We start from the raw sequence: 12,932 nt of genomic DNA on the forward strand, positions 1-12,932 counted from the left end.
GGACGTTAGGAAGCTTTCTTGTGGCTTGGGATCGAGTTTTGTGGTTGTAGGAACGAAGATCCAGCGAGAAGCTACGGGGAAAACACGATGCTCGGCATTGCATCGGTCGATGCAAGTGCGAGGACGGCGCGTAAAACTTAGGGTTTTTGTGTTATGTCGAGCATACGTCGGTCGATGCAAGTGAATTTAGCATCGGTCGATGCAAGCTTTTGTCGGTTGATGCATCCCCATTTGGTGTCGGTCGATGCATGTTGGTGTCGGTCGATGCAGAGTCCTGGTTTGTTATTGTTGACTGTTGATTGTTGGTTGATTGTTAGAGATGTCTCTATTGCTTGTGTGTATAGCCCAGTAGATGGGAGGATTGCCTTACTGAGTGTTTATAAAATATTCATGCATTGCAATTTGTGTTTGTGGTGCAGGTAAAGGCAAAGTGTGATCGTGGAATCAAGGCAATGAAGAGGAGGATGTTCTAGGGACTCGAATTGTTGTTGTCTGGCATTGCTAGGTTGCTAGAGTTGAGTCAATAGAAACATTGCTAGGTTGCTGGTTCTATGATTCCTGTTGTTTGGTATTTGGATATTGATTATGTTATAATATTGGTTATGATTAGATATTTATTGGTTGTTGGTATTGGTTATATTCCGTTGTTGGTTGTGTTAGGTAGCTAGTGGGTATGGGACCACTAGTTGTAGTTTATTTATTATTAAAAAAAAATGGGTCGGGTCGTTTCAGTTTGGTATCAGAGCCCTTACGGTTCTAGGTTTTGGGTTCACTAGGCTTTGTGATGTAGATGTTTGGAATTTGCATGCTTTGATTGATTATGTGAGTTAGTCAAATGTGTGTGGCATGGAGTCCTAGAACATCTTCTTTGAACCTACTTTGTGATTCCACGGTGAGTTTATATTTCTGTGTTATAATGTAAATTGTTTGCTTAGTCTTCTGTCCATGGTAGTGCAGATGGCTAGAGATGGTGCTTTTGCTGGTCGTGGTCGTGGACGTGGACGTGGTTGTGGACGCAAACGTGGTCGTGGTAGGGGCAGAGACCCAGCAGTGATGAGACGGCGGACCAGAGTGTGACAGCTAAGGGTGTTGGCGAGTCGCAGGGTGTCTAGGAGGATTCCATGAGTGTGGCTGGAGGGGGCGGTGTTTATGCTCCAGTGGCTGGTGATGGTAGGGTCCCGGGTGTGGGAGTCTTAGCGGGTGGAGTCCCTGGTGTTGACTTTGCGGCTATGCTAGCACAGTTGTTGGAGCGGTTGCCAGCAGTGGTACCGGCTCAGGCTCAGGTAGTGCCACAAGTGGTGGCGGAGGAGCGGCAGCCAGTGGCTGCGGATGCAGGAGCACATGGACATTATTTTTCCATGCTCAAGGAGATGAAGAGCATCGAGACTGCGCGGTACAGATCCTACTGCTGCAGATGCGTGGAGGACGAGTGTGGAACGTAACTTCCATACTCTGAGATGTCCTGAGTAGTTTTGGGTGGACATCGGGGACCATCATCTAGTTGGTGATGCTTAGGTGTGGTGGAGATTAGTGGCTGCTAGGAGAGTGTAGAGGGAGATGAATTGGGCTGACTTCGTTTTGGATTTCAACCGCAAGTATTTTCCTAGAGAGGCATTGGACCGGTTGGAGGTAAAGTTTCTTCAGTTATCTCAGGGACGCGATCAATGCAGGAGCTGGACTTGGAGTTCAGTCGACTTCTTTGTTATGGGGGTCGGGCTATAGAGCCTGAGGAGGCCCAAATCAGGAGGTTTATGAGGGCTCTTTGTGATGACTTGAGGGTCCATTGTAGAGATGTAGTTATGCTACGCGTGCAGAGCTGGTTGAGACTGCAGCAGAGATTGAGGAGGATATCTGGGCATAGTCAATGACGGTTATAGCAGCTCAGCCTGGTAAGGCTCAGCATCATGGAGGTTCTAGCAGGGGGGGTAAGCCCGTGCAGGGAACCAAGAGGAGGTGGGAGGCTACGCAGACGTCGATTGGTGCGAGTTGCTTCAAGTGTGGGAGCAAGGATCACAAGTTTGCTAGCTGTCCGAAGAGGAGTGCTCCGACGACAGCGGCTCGTGTATGTTATCATTGCAGGGAGCCAGAGCACATCAGGCCCTTGTGTCTCAAGTTGCAGCTGGTAGCAGTGGTACCGTTGCAGCAGGTGCAGCCGGGAGGACAGCAGGTGGCACGGATTGAGCAGGCGCCACAGGTTTACACGAGTGTAGAGACTGGTGGAACCAGTGCCGAGGCGATCACATGTATAATTTTTGGTACTTAAACTTTGTGAATTTCAGTAGGTTCAGATTTTAGGTTTTCCTATGATAAAGTGTTAGGTTCTCAACACATGAGGTTTGTATAGGGACCTTGTTGGTGGGCAGGTTTAAGTCCCACGTTATGTTTGATTTTGGAGCTTCTCATAGCTTCATTTCTCCGGAGTGTGCAGAGAGTGCGGGAATCAGAGGGGATCCCAGGGAGCGTACAGGAGTTGTCAGAGTTGCGGGAGGCAAGTTCCTGAGGGTTATTGGACAAGCTAGAGGAGTTGATATTCAGGTCAGGGGAGAGTTGTGGCCAGCGGATTTGCTTATCAGTCCAGTGGAGCTGTATGATGTTATTCTCGGGATGGATTGGTTGCATCGGCATATGGTGCATTTGGATTTCCATCGGGGTAGAGTGAAGTTTGAGCGTCCAGGAGGGAAGTTGGTCTTTCAGGGGATTAGACCGACTTCGGGGAGTCTCGTGATCTCAGCCATCCAGGCTGGGAAGATGATCGAGAAGGGCCGTGAGGCTTATCTGGTTACTATATCTATGGCAGAGTCAGTGGGGAAGTCTATGGTTAGTGGTATTCCGATAGTGGAGGAGTTTGAGGATGTGTTTCAGTCATTGTAGGGATTACCACCATCTCGGTCGGATCCTTTTACTATTGAACTGGAACCGGGGACGACGCCGTTATCCAATGCTCCTTACAGAATGGCTCCAACAAAGATGGCAGAGCTGAAGAAGCAGCTAGAGGATTTGTAGAGTAAGGGATTCATCCGTCCTAGTGTATCACCGTGGGGAGCGCCGGGGTTTTTTGTGAAGAATAAGGATGGGAGTTTAGGTTATGTATTGATTATCGGGGTTTGAACCGGGTCACTGTGAAAAACAAGTACCCTCTCCCTAGGATCGATGAGTTGTTAGATCAGTTGAGGGGTGCTACTTGGTTCTCCAAGGTAGATATGGCGTCGGGTTATCATCAGATACCGATAGATGAGGCACATGTGAGGAAGACGGCTTTCAGGATGAGGTATGGGCATTATGAGTTAGTGGTGATGCCTTACGGGTTGACTAACGCGCCAGCAGCGTTTATGAGATTGATGAACAACGTGTTTCTAGAGTTTCTGGACGTATCTGTCCTCATTTTCATCGATGATATCCTGATATTTTCTAAGAGTCCTGAGGAGCATGCAGTGCATTTGAGGGCAGTTCTGGAGAAACTGCGGGAGCAGAAGTTGTTTGCTAAGCTGAGCAAGTGTAGTTTTTGGCCGCGTGAAATGGGTTTTCTGGGTCACATTGTTTCTGCAGAGGGGGTTTCTGTAGATCCGGAGAAGATTCAGGCTATCAGGGATTGACCTAGACCGCAGAATGCCACAGAGATCAAGAGTTTCCTTGGGTTGGCAGGTTACTACAGGAGGTTTGTGCAGGGTTTTGCAAGTAGGGAACACCTTATAACTAAGTTGACAAGGAAGGATGTTCATTTTGTTTGGTCACAGGAGTGTGAGGAGGGTTTTGAAAGCCATAAGGAGATGTTGACTACTACGCCAGTGTTGGCTTTGCCTGAGCAGGGAGAACTCTATGTGGTTTATACTGATGCATCTAGAGTTGGTTTGGGGTGTGTGTTGATCCAGCATGGGAAGGTGATTGCCTACGCTTCGCGGCAGTTGCAGAAGCATGAGGGTAACTATCCTACTCATGATTTGGAGATGGCTGCTGTAGTTTTTGCCCTGAAGATTTGGAGATCTTATCTTTATGGAACAAAGGTACAGGTGTTTTCAGATCATAAGAGCCTGAAGTATATATTCACTCAGCCCAAGCTGAAAGTGAGGCAGATTATGATTTGGAGATAGCCTATCACCCTGGTAAGGCTAATACGGTTGTTGATGCTCTGAGTCGGAAGAGGGTAGTTTCGGCTCAGGAGCAGGAGATGGAGTCTCTGGTAGGAGAGATCGGTGCGTTGAGTTTGTATGCGGTGTCTCAGGAACCGTTGGGTTTGGAGGCGGATGATAGAGCAGATCTTCTGAGTAGGGTGCGGTTGGCTCAGGAGAAGGATTTGGGGCTGGTGAATGCCTCAAAGGATGTTGATTTAGAGTATCAAGTCTCAGATAATGGTACTATCTTGGTGCACAGTCGGGTTTGTGTGCCCAAGGATGAAGAGTTGAGGCAGGAGATTCTAAGAAAGGTATGCGAGCAAGTTTTCTATTCATCCAGGAGTGACTAAAGATGTACTGTGATCTTGATATCTTGTGTTTTTATGAGTTTTTAAAGCTTAATTCTTCATTGTTTTGTGCATATTCATGAGCATTTAGGTTGTTTAGGCTGCATTGTGCATCAAGTTGGTATTTCAGGTATTGGGATGGAGATATGCAAGGAAAGTGTGCTTTGGAGCCAAATAAGTCAAGGATTTGAAAGGTAATGGAAATGAAGGCAAGAAGGCCGAACAATCGACCAGCCAATCGACCAAATGGTCGATCACCGCATCACAAGATTCTCGGACTTCAAGCAATCAAGCAAGCAATCGACCAAGTGGTCGATCAGAAACACTCGGACTTCTCGGACATGACACAGGACAAAACATCGACCGATGAGATCGACCAAATGGTCGATCGTTACGCGAACCGAAACTTCGGAGACCAGAATGATCGATCGAGCAATCGACCAAATGGTCGATCGAGACGCATGCGAGACTTCAGATTTCAAGGTGCGAGACTTCGGAGACTTGAGTGATCGACCAACCGATCGGCCAAATGGTCGATCACGAAGGAAGACCAATCGACCAAATGGTCGATCATGTGGTCGATCGTGTGCCATTTTGAGACCAAAACCCGGTTTGTTCCGGTTTTCTCTGAATTGTTTAATTTTAATCCGGTTTGTTCCGGTTTAGTTTATGGTTTCCTATAAATACTTCAACCCTAATTGTGGAGACTTATCTCTTATCTTTTCATTTATCCCTTGTATTAGTTTTTGTTAAGCAGCCACCTAGGGTTCTTAAGCATTTCAATACTTGGTTTTGTTGAATCTTTGGTGGATTTTCCAGTTTTAATAGCAATTTGTCTTTCAAATCTTTTAATCTACAAGCTTTTATTATGATTTCACAAAGACAAACCTCTTTCCTTTGTGTGATCATGGTGATTAGTGAGTAGATCTTTTAAGAACTTTGGGCTTGGTAGATTAGGGAGATAGATGGTTGATCTTTGATGTCTAGGGATTATTTTATGCATTTCCTATCTTGATTAGTGATAATATTGCTAGATAGCCTTGATCAAGCTTAAATCTAGACTTTAGGATTTCCATGCCCACAAGGTGTTTGATGAAATTCATGAAGCAAACTTTTTAAGAGCTTTGCATTCCTAGCCAATGGCAATTGATGATTAGGGTGCTTATGGTATTTGAACTTGTTCTTAATGCATGCTTGTTTTGTGATTACCTTTGGAAATTGTTGATTATCATTTGACTAGCATAGGATCTCTATCATGGAAATGAATTGATTTGCATTAATGTTCTAGCCATAGGATTGTTCTTGATTGTCACTTAGACATCTAGGATTGATTAACTATCTCCCAAGTCAATTACCTTGCCCAAGGTTCTCTTTTTAATTCTTAAATTTCAGTATTATTGCTATTTGTGTTTGGTTTGCCTTGAGTTTGCATTTTCTTGTTAGCTTTATTTGAGTCATTTTGATAGATAAGTAGTGACATAAGAACTTTTACTTGATTAAGAATAGATTAAGCATTTTGTGTATTCTTGGTGTGTTGATTAATTGCAAATTGTGGATTGATAATAATTGATACTGAAAGTTACTACATCAATTTGGTGCCGTTGCCCGTTTGCATTTTAATTGACCATTAGGATTTCAACTTTGCTTGAGACTATTTATTTACTTTGCACTGTTTGTTACTTGGATTGGATTGGTGGGTTGTCTTTGATTTTCAGGTTGTATGAACTTGAGGAGCCACGGCCTAGCCAACTTGTTTCAGCCTGTGGACGACATTCACTTACTTGAACGAGAGAACCGCCGTTTAGCCCGCCAAGCCATGGAGAACAACCCTCCTCCAGCCGCTGCTCATAATGGAAATGAGCAGCCCGACCAAAACCAAGCTCCTATCCATCCTCCAAGACAACCTCGAGTCATTAGAGCCTTTGATCAGTCGAACATTCATGTGAACCGCCAAGGAATCAGAGCACCCGCTGTTGAGAACAACAACTACGAAATCAAGTCTAGTCTTATCAACATGGTGCAAAGCTCAAAGTTCCATGGTCTGCCTATGGAAGACCCTCTTGACCACTTGGATCAGTTTGACATGATGTTTGGGACAGTTAAAATCAATGGTATCTCGGACGATGCATTCAAACTCCGCCTCTTTCCATTTTCTCTTGGAGATAGAGCTAGGACATGGGAGAAGAACCTACCAGTGGGATCCATTACTTCATGGGATCAATGCAAGAGAGCCTTCCTCTCCAAATTCTTCTCAACTACAAGAACAGCAAGGTTGAGAAATGAGATATCAAGCTTTGCACAAAAAGGAAATGAGAGTTTTTGTGAAGCATGGGAGAGGTTCAAGGGCTATACTATGCAATGTCCTCATCATAGTTTCTCCAAGGAGTCTCTTCTTAGCACATTGTACAGAGGAGTGCTACCAAAGATAAGAATGTTGCTTGACATAGCAAGTAATGGAAACTTCCTTGGTCAAGATGTTGATATTGGTATGACTTTGGTGGAGAATCTTGCTCAAAGTGATGGTAACTATGGGGAGGATTATGATAGAACACCAAGAGAATACTCTGATATGAATGAGCATCACCGCAAGGAGATCAAAGCATTGAATAAGAAGATGGATAAGATGATTCTTGCCACTCAAAAGCCAGTCCATTTTGTTACCGAAAGTGATGTGTATCAAGGATATCAAGAAGGAATGGAAGCTTGTGTTGCGGGACAAGAAGAGGTCAACTATGTGGGTGGACAAGAGTATAACAAGTTCAATCCCAATTACCGCAACCATCCTAACCTCTCTAACCGCAGCACCAATGTGGAGAACCCACAAGATCAGTCTTATCCACCACAAAAACCACCTGGTTTTCCTTCTTAACCCAATTATCAACCAAAGCCTCAAGGGAATTACCAAGCCAAACTTCAAAGCTATTCCCAACCTCAACAACAAATGCATACACCACAGCCTCAAGGTCAAGTAGATGACACAAATGCTCTACTTAGACAACTCCTAGAAGGACAAGTGAGAGGAGCTATTGAACTTGCAACACAAATGAAGGCCATACACCACAAGGTTGACAATGTATATGGTGAGTTGAATGCTAAGTTTGAGAGGTTGCAAACTCAAGTCCAAGGACAAGCTTCCTCCTCCTCTACTAGACAAATGGGTTCCTTACCGGGAAAACCAGAACCAAACCCAAAAGAGTTTGTGAACGCCATAATGTTGAGGAGTGGCAAGCAACTACCAACAAATGAGCTCAATAGGGACATTGAGCCTAAAGGAGGGGAGGTAGTGGTTGAGATTGATAATGAAGATGAGCTGATATTGAAGGATTTGGGTAAAGATAAAGAAGCTGAAGGAGTTGTGGTTGACAAAGGGAAGAGTAAAGTGGTTGAGGAGCCTAGGCAAGACAAGACCATTGATGAAATTTCCAAGAAAAGTAAAGGTGTTGCCAAAGAAACTCTGTTTGTACCTCCACCTTATGAACCAAGGCTGCCATTTCCTGGAAGGTTCAAGAAGCAGCAAGTGGACAAGTATAGAGCCATGTTTGATGCACAAATGAAGGATGTTGCTATCACAATGCCTATCATTGATGCATTCTTGTTGAACCCCTCTTACAGCAAGTTCCTCAAGGATGCAGTTTTGGAGAAGAAGAAAGCTCTCCAAGGAATGGTTATCTTGACTCATGAGTGTAGTGCTATCATTCAAAACAAAGTGGTGGCAAAGAAGCTTGAAGATCCTGGTAGCTTCACTCTCCCTTGCACTCTAGGACCTTTATCTTTTGGCCATGGCTTATGTGATTTGGGGTCTAGTGTGAGTTTGATGCCTCTCTCGATTGCTAAGAGACTGGGTTTCACACACTACAAGAAGTGTATGATCACCCTAGTTCTTGCTGATAGATCAATTAGAACTCCTGTTGGAGTGCTTGAAGATCTCCCGGTGATGATTGGTCATTTTGAGATCCCAACCGACTTTGTTGTCCTTGAAATGGATGAAGAACCAAAGGATCCACTCATCTTGGGGAGACCATTTCTAAGAACTGCTGGAACAATGATTGATGTGAAAGGTGGGAAGATTCAATTGAATTTGGGAAAGGAAGCTTTGACTTTTGACATCAACCAAGTGATGAGGAAGCCTACAATTGGTGGTCAAGTGTTCTACATTGAGAAGATGGAAGCTTTATCTAATGAGCTTTTGGAGGAATTGGCCATACAAGATGAGCTCCAAAGCACTTTGACAGTTAAACAAGGAGAATTTGGGTTACTTAAGGAGGATAGTGAAGGATATGAAAAGATTCTTGACTCTCACAAGCCCTCTAAAGATGGTGGTAGCTTCCTTGAGTTGAAAGAGCAAGTGGTGTGTTCAGTTGAGGTAAATTCAAATGAGGATTGGAGTGAGCTTAAGGCACCCAAGATTGAACTCAAACCACTCCCTAAGGGGCTAAGGTATGCTTTCCTAGGTAAAAACTCTACTTACCCTGTCATTATCAATGAGGAGCTTAGTGAACATGAAACTGTTACTCTTCTTGGTGAATTGAAAAAGTTTAGGAGAGCTATTGGTTATTTACTTGACGACATAAAAGGGATTTCTGAAACTCTCTGCATGCGTAGGATTCATTTAGATGATGAATCAATGACTTCCATTGAACCACAAAGAAGGTTAAACCTTAACTTAAGAGATGTGGTGAGGAAAGATATTCTTAAACTCTTTGATGCTGGTATCATATATCCCATATCGGATAGTACATGGGTTTCTCTTGTACATGTGGTACCAAAGAAATGAGGAGTTACAGTTGTTAAGAATGATAAAGATGAGTTGATTCCAACAAGAACTATAACTGGTCATAGAATGTGTATTGATTATAGGAGACTCAATGCTGCATCTAGGAAAGATCATTTTCCTTTACCATTCATTGATCAAATGCTAGAGAGGCTTGCTAGTCATACTCATTATTGCTTTCTTGATGGTTATTCTGGTTTCTTTCAAATCCCCATACATCCAAATGATCAAGAAAAGACTACTTTCACATGTCCTTATGGTACTTTTGCTTATAGAAGGATGCCATTTGGATTGTGTAATGCTCCAGCTACATTCCAAAGATGCATGATGTCAATTTTTTCTGATCTAATTGAGGATGTTGTGGAGGTTTTCATGGATGACTTCTCCGTCTATGGAGATTCTTTTTCTGGTTGTCTTTCTAATTTGTACAGTGTCTTAAGAAGGTGTGAGGAAACAAATTTGGTCTTGAATTGGGAGAAATGTCACTTCATGGTGAAGGAAGGAATTGTTTTGGGTCATAAGATCTCTGAGAAAGGCATTGAAGTTGATAGAGCTAAGATTGATGTGATGACCAATCTAGCACCTCCAAATTCGGTCAAGGGAATAAGAAGCTTTTTGGGCCATGCTGGGTTCTATAGGAGGTTCATTAAAGACTTCTCAAATATTGCTAGACCTCTTACAAGGTTGTTGTGTAAAGAAGTTGAGTTTGAGTTCAATGAGGAGTGTCTTCAAGCTTTCAAGAAGATAAAGGAGGAGTTGGTTAGTGCTCAAATAGTTCACGCCCCAGATTGGAATTTGCCATTTGAAATCATGTGTGATGCTAGTGACTATGCAGTTGGAGCAGTGCTTGGTCAAAGAAAAGATAAGAAGCTTCATGTCATATACTATGTAAGTAGAACATTGGATGAAGGTCAAGTCAAGTATGCTACAACAGAAAAGGAGCTCCTAGCTATTGTCTTTGCATTTGAGAAGTTTAGGCAATACTTGGTGGGTTCAAAAGTGGTTGTTCAGACTGATCATGCAGCATTGAAATATCTCTTAGCAAAGAAGGATGCTAAACCAGGCTGTTGAGATGGATATTGCTACTTCAAGAGTTTGATTTGGAGATTAAAGACAAGAAGGGCATTGAGAATGGAGTAGCTGATCATCTATCAAGATTAAGGATTGACAATGAGATTCCAATCAATGATGCACTTCCTGAAGAACAAATAATGGCGATTCAACTGCTTGACAACACCAATGAGACTTGGAAAAAGCTTGGAGAGATCATGAGGTTGGAAGAGAATGGTCCTTGGTATGCTGATTATGTTAACTACCGTGCTTGTGGGATTGAGCCACCAAATTTGGTTGGTTATGATAGAAAAAAGTTCTTCAAAGACATCAACAACTACTATTGGGATGCACCTTACCTCTACACTCTTTGTAAAGACAAGATTTATAGGAGATGTGTTGCCAAGGAGGAGATAGAAGGGTTAGTAGAACTATGTCATGGAACAGCCTATGGAGGTCACTTTGCTACATTCAAGACAGTCACAAAGATTCTTCAAGCTAGTTTGTGGCGGCCTACTATGTTCAAAGACACACAAGAGATCATCTCCAAGTGTGATTCATGTCAAAGAAGAGGCAATATCAGCAGGAGAAATGAAATGCCACAAAATCCTATTTTAGAGGTTGAAGGGTTTGATGTATGGGGTATTGACTTCATGGGACCATTTCCTTCTTCCTATGGTAACAATTACATACTTGTGGCTGTTGATTATGTCTCTAAATGGGTTGAAGCCATAGCTAGTCCTACCAATGATGCAAAGGTAGTGTTGAAGTTGTTCAAGACAATCATCTTCCCAAGGTTTGGTATTCCAAGAGTGGTAATTAGTGATGGAGGGAAACACTTTATCAACAAGGTCTTTGAGAGTCTTCTCAAAAAGCATGGAGTGAAGCATAAGGTTGCTACACCTTATCATCCCCAAACTAGTAGTCAGGTTGGTTTGTTCCGGTTTTCTCTGAATTGTTTAATTTTAATCCGGTTTGTTTCGGTTTAGTTTATGGTTTCCTATAAATACTCCAAACCTAATTGTGGAGACTTATCTCTTATCTTATCATTTATCCCTTGTATTAGTTTTTGTTAAGCAGCCACCTAGGGTTCTTAAGTATTTCCATACTTGGTTTTGTTGAATCTTTGGTGGATTTTCCAGTTTTAATAGCAATTTGTCTTTCAAATCTCTTAATCTACAAGCTTTTATTATGATTTCACAAAGACAAAACCTCTTTCTTTTGTGTGATCATGGTGATTAGTGAGTAGATCTTTTAAGAACTTTGGGCTTGGTAGATTAGGGAGATAGATGGTTGATCTTTGATGTCTAGGGTTTATTTTATGCATTTCTTAACTTGATTAGTGATAATATTGCTAGATAGCCTTGATCAAGCTTAAATCTAAACTTTAGGATTTCCATGCCCACAAGGTGTTTGATGAAATTCCTGAACCAAACTTTTTAAGAGCTTTGCATTCCTAGCCAATGGAAATTGATGATTAGGGTGCTTAGTGGTATTTGAACTTGTTCATAATGCATGCTTGTCTTGTGATTACCTTTGGAAATTGTTGATTATCATTTGACTAGCATAGGATCTCTATCATGGAAATGAATTGATTTGCATTAATGTTCTAGCCATAGGATTGTTCTTGATTGTCACTTAGACATCTAGGATTGATTAGCTATCTCCCAAGTCTATTACCTTGCCCAAGGTTCTCTTGTTAATTCTTAAATTTCAGTATTATTGCTATTTGTGTTTTGGTTTGCCTTGAGTTTGCATTTTCTTGTTAGCTTTATTTGAGTCATTTTGATAGATAAGTAGTGACATAAGAACTTTTACTTAATTAAGAATAGATTAAGCATTTTGTGTATTCTTGGTGTGTTGATTGATTGCAAATTGTGGATTGATAATAATTGATACTGAAAGTTACTACATCAGATCTCAAGAGGTACTATCACTGGGTCAGGATGAAGAAGGATGTAGCTAGTTGGGTCACGAGGTGCGATGTGTGTCAGCTAGTGAAGGGCTGAGCATCAGGTTCCTAGCGGGTTACTAAGAGTCTACCCATTCCTAAGTGGAAGTGGGATATAATCATGATGGATTTCGTGGTAGGATTGCCAGTGTCTCAGACTTTTGATGCTATTTGGGTCATTGTGGACCGGTTGACTAAGTCAGCACATTTTCTGGCAATTAAGAAGACTGATGGAGCGACGGTCTTGGCTAAGAAGTATGTGAGGGAGATAGTCAGATTGCATGGGGTACCAGCGAGTATCGTGTCTGATAGGGATTCTAAATTCACTTCGGTGTTCTGGAAGGCATTCTAGGCAGAGATGGGCACTAAGGTGCATATGAGTACAACTTATCATCCCCAGACAGATGGACAGTAAGAGAGGACGATCCAGACGCTGGAGGATTTGCTGAGGATGAGTGTGTTGGATTTGGGTGGCCATTGGGCAGATCACCTGAACCTGGTAGAGTTTGCTTACAACAATAGTTATCAGGCGAGTATTAAGATGGCTCCTTATGAGGCTTTTCTATGGCAGGCCATGTCGTACACTGTTATGCTGGACTCAGGTGGGGGAGAGGAGCATGTTCGAGGCAGATTTTGTTCAGGAGATCTCAGAGAAGATTCGGGTGATCAAGCTGAACATGAAGGAAGCTCAGGATCGGCAGAGG

General features: G+C 42.7%; 1 non-coding gene and 1 pseudogene across 1 annotated transcript; one reads left to right on the top strand and one right to left on the bottom strand.

Annotated features, from left to right (window-relative positions):
• The first annotated feature begins 6,176 nt into the window (after positions 1 to 6,176).
• On the top strand, positions 6,177 to 10,298 carry LOC147919051 (uncharacterized; annotated as a pseudogene).
• On the bottom strand, positions 6,726 to 6,832 carry LOC147919052 (small nucleolar RNA R71). The gene has a single exon (XR_015594339.1). It is a non-coding gene; the product is annotated as a small nucleolar RNA R71 (small nucleolar RNA).
• Positions 10,299 to 12,932: the final 2,634 nt, after the last annotated feature.

This window comes from Camelina sativa, chromosome 20 (assembly GCF_030686135.1).
Source record: "Camelina sativa cultivar CO46 ecotype springtype chromosome 20, ASM3068613v1".
Taxonomy (NCBI): domain Eukaryota; kingdom Viridiplantae; phylum Streptophyta; class Magnoliopsida; order Brassicales; family Brassicaceae; genus Camelina; species Camelina sativa.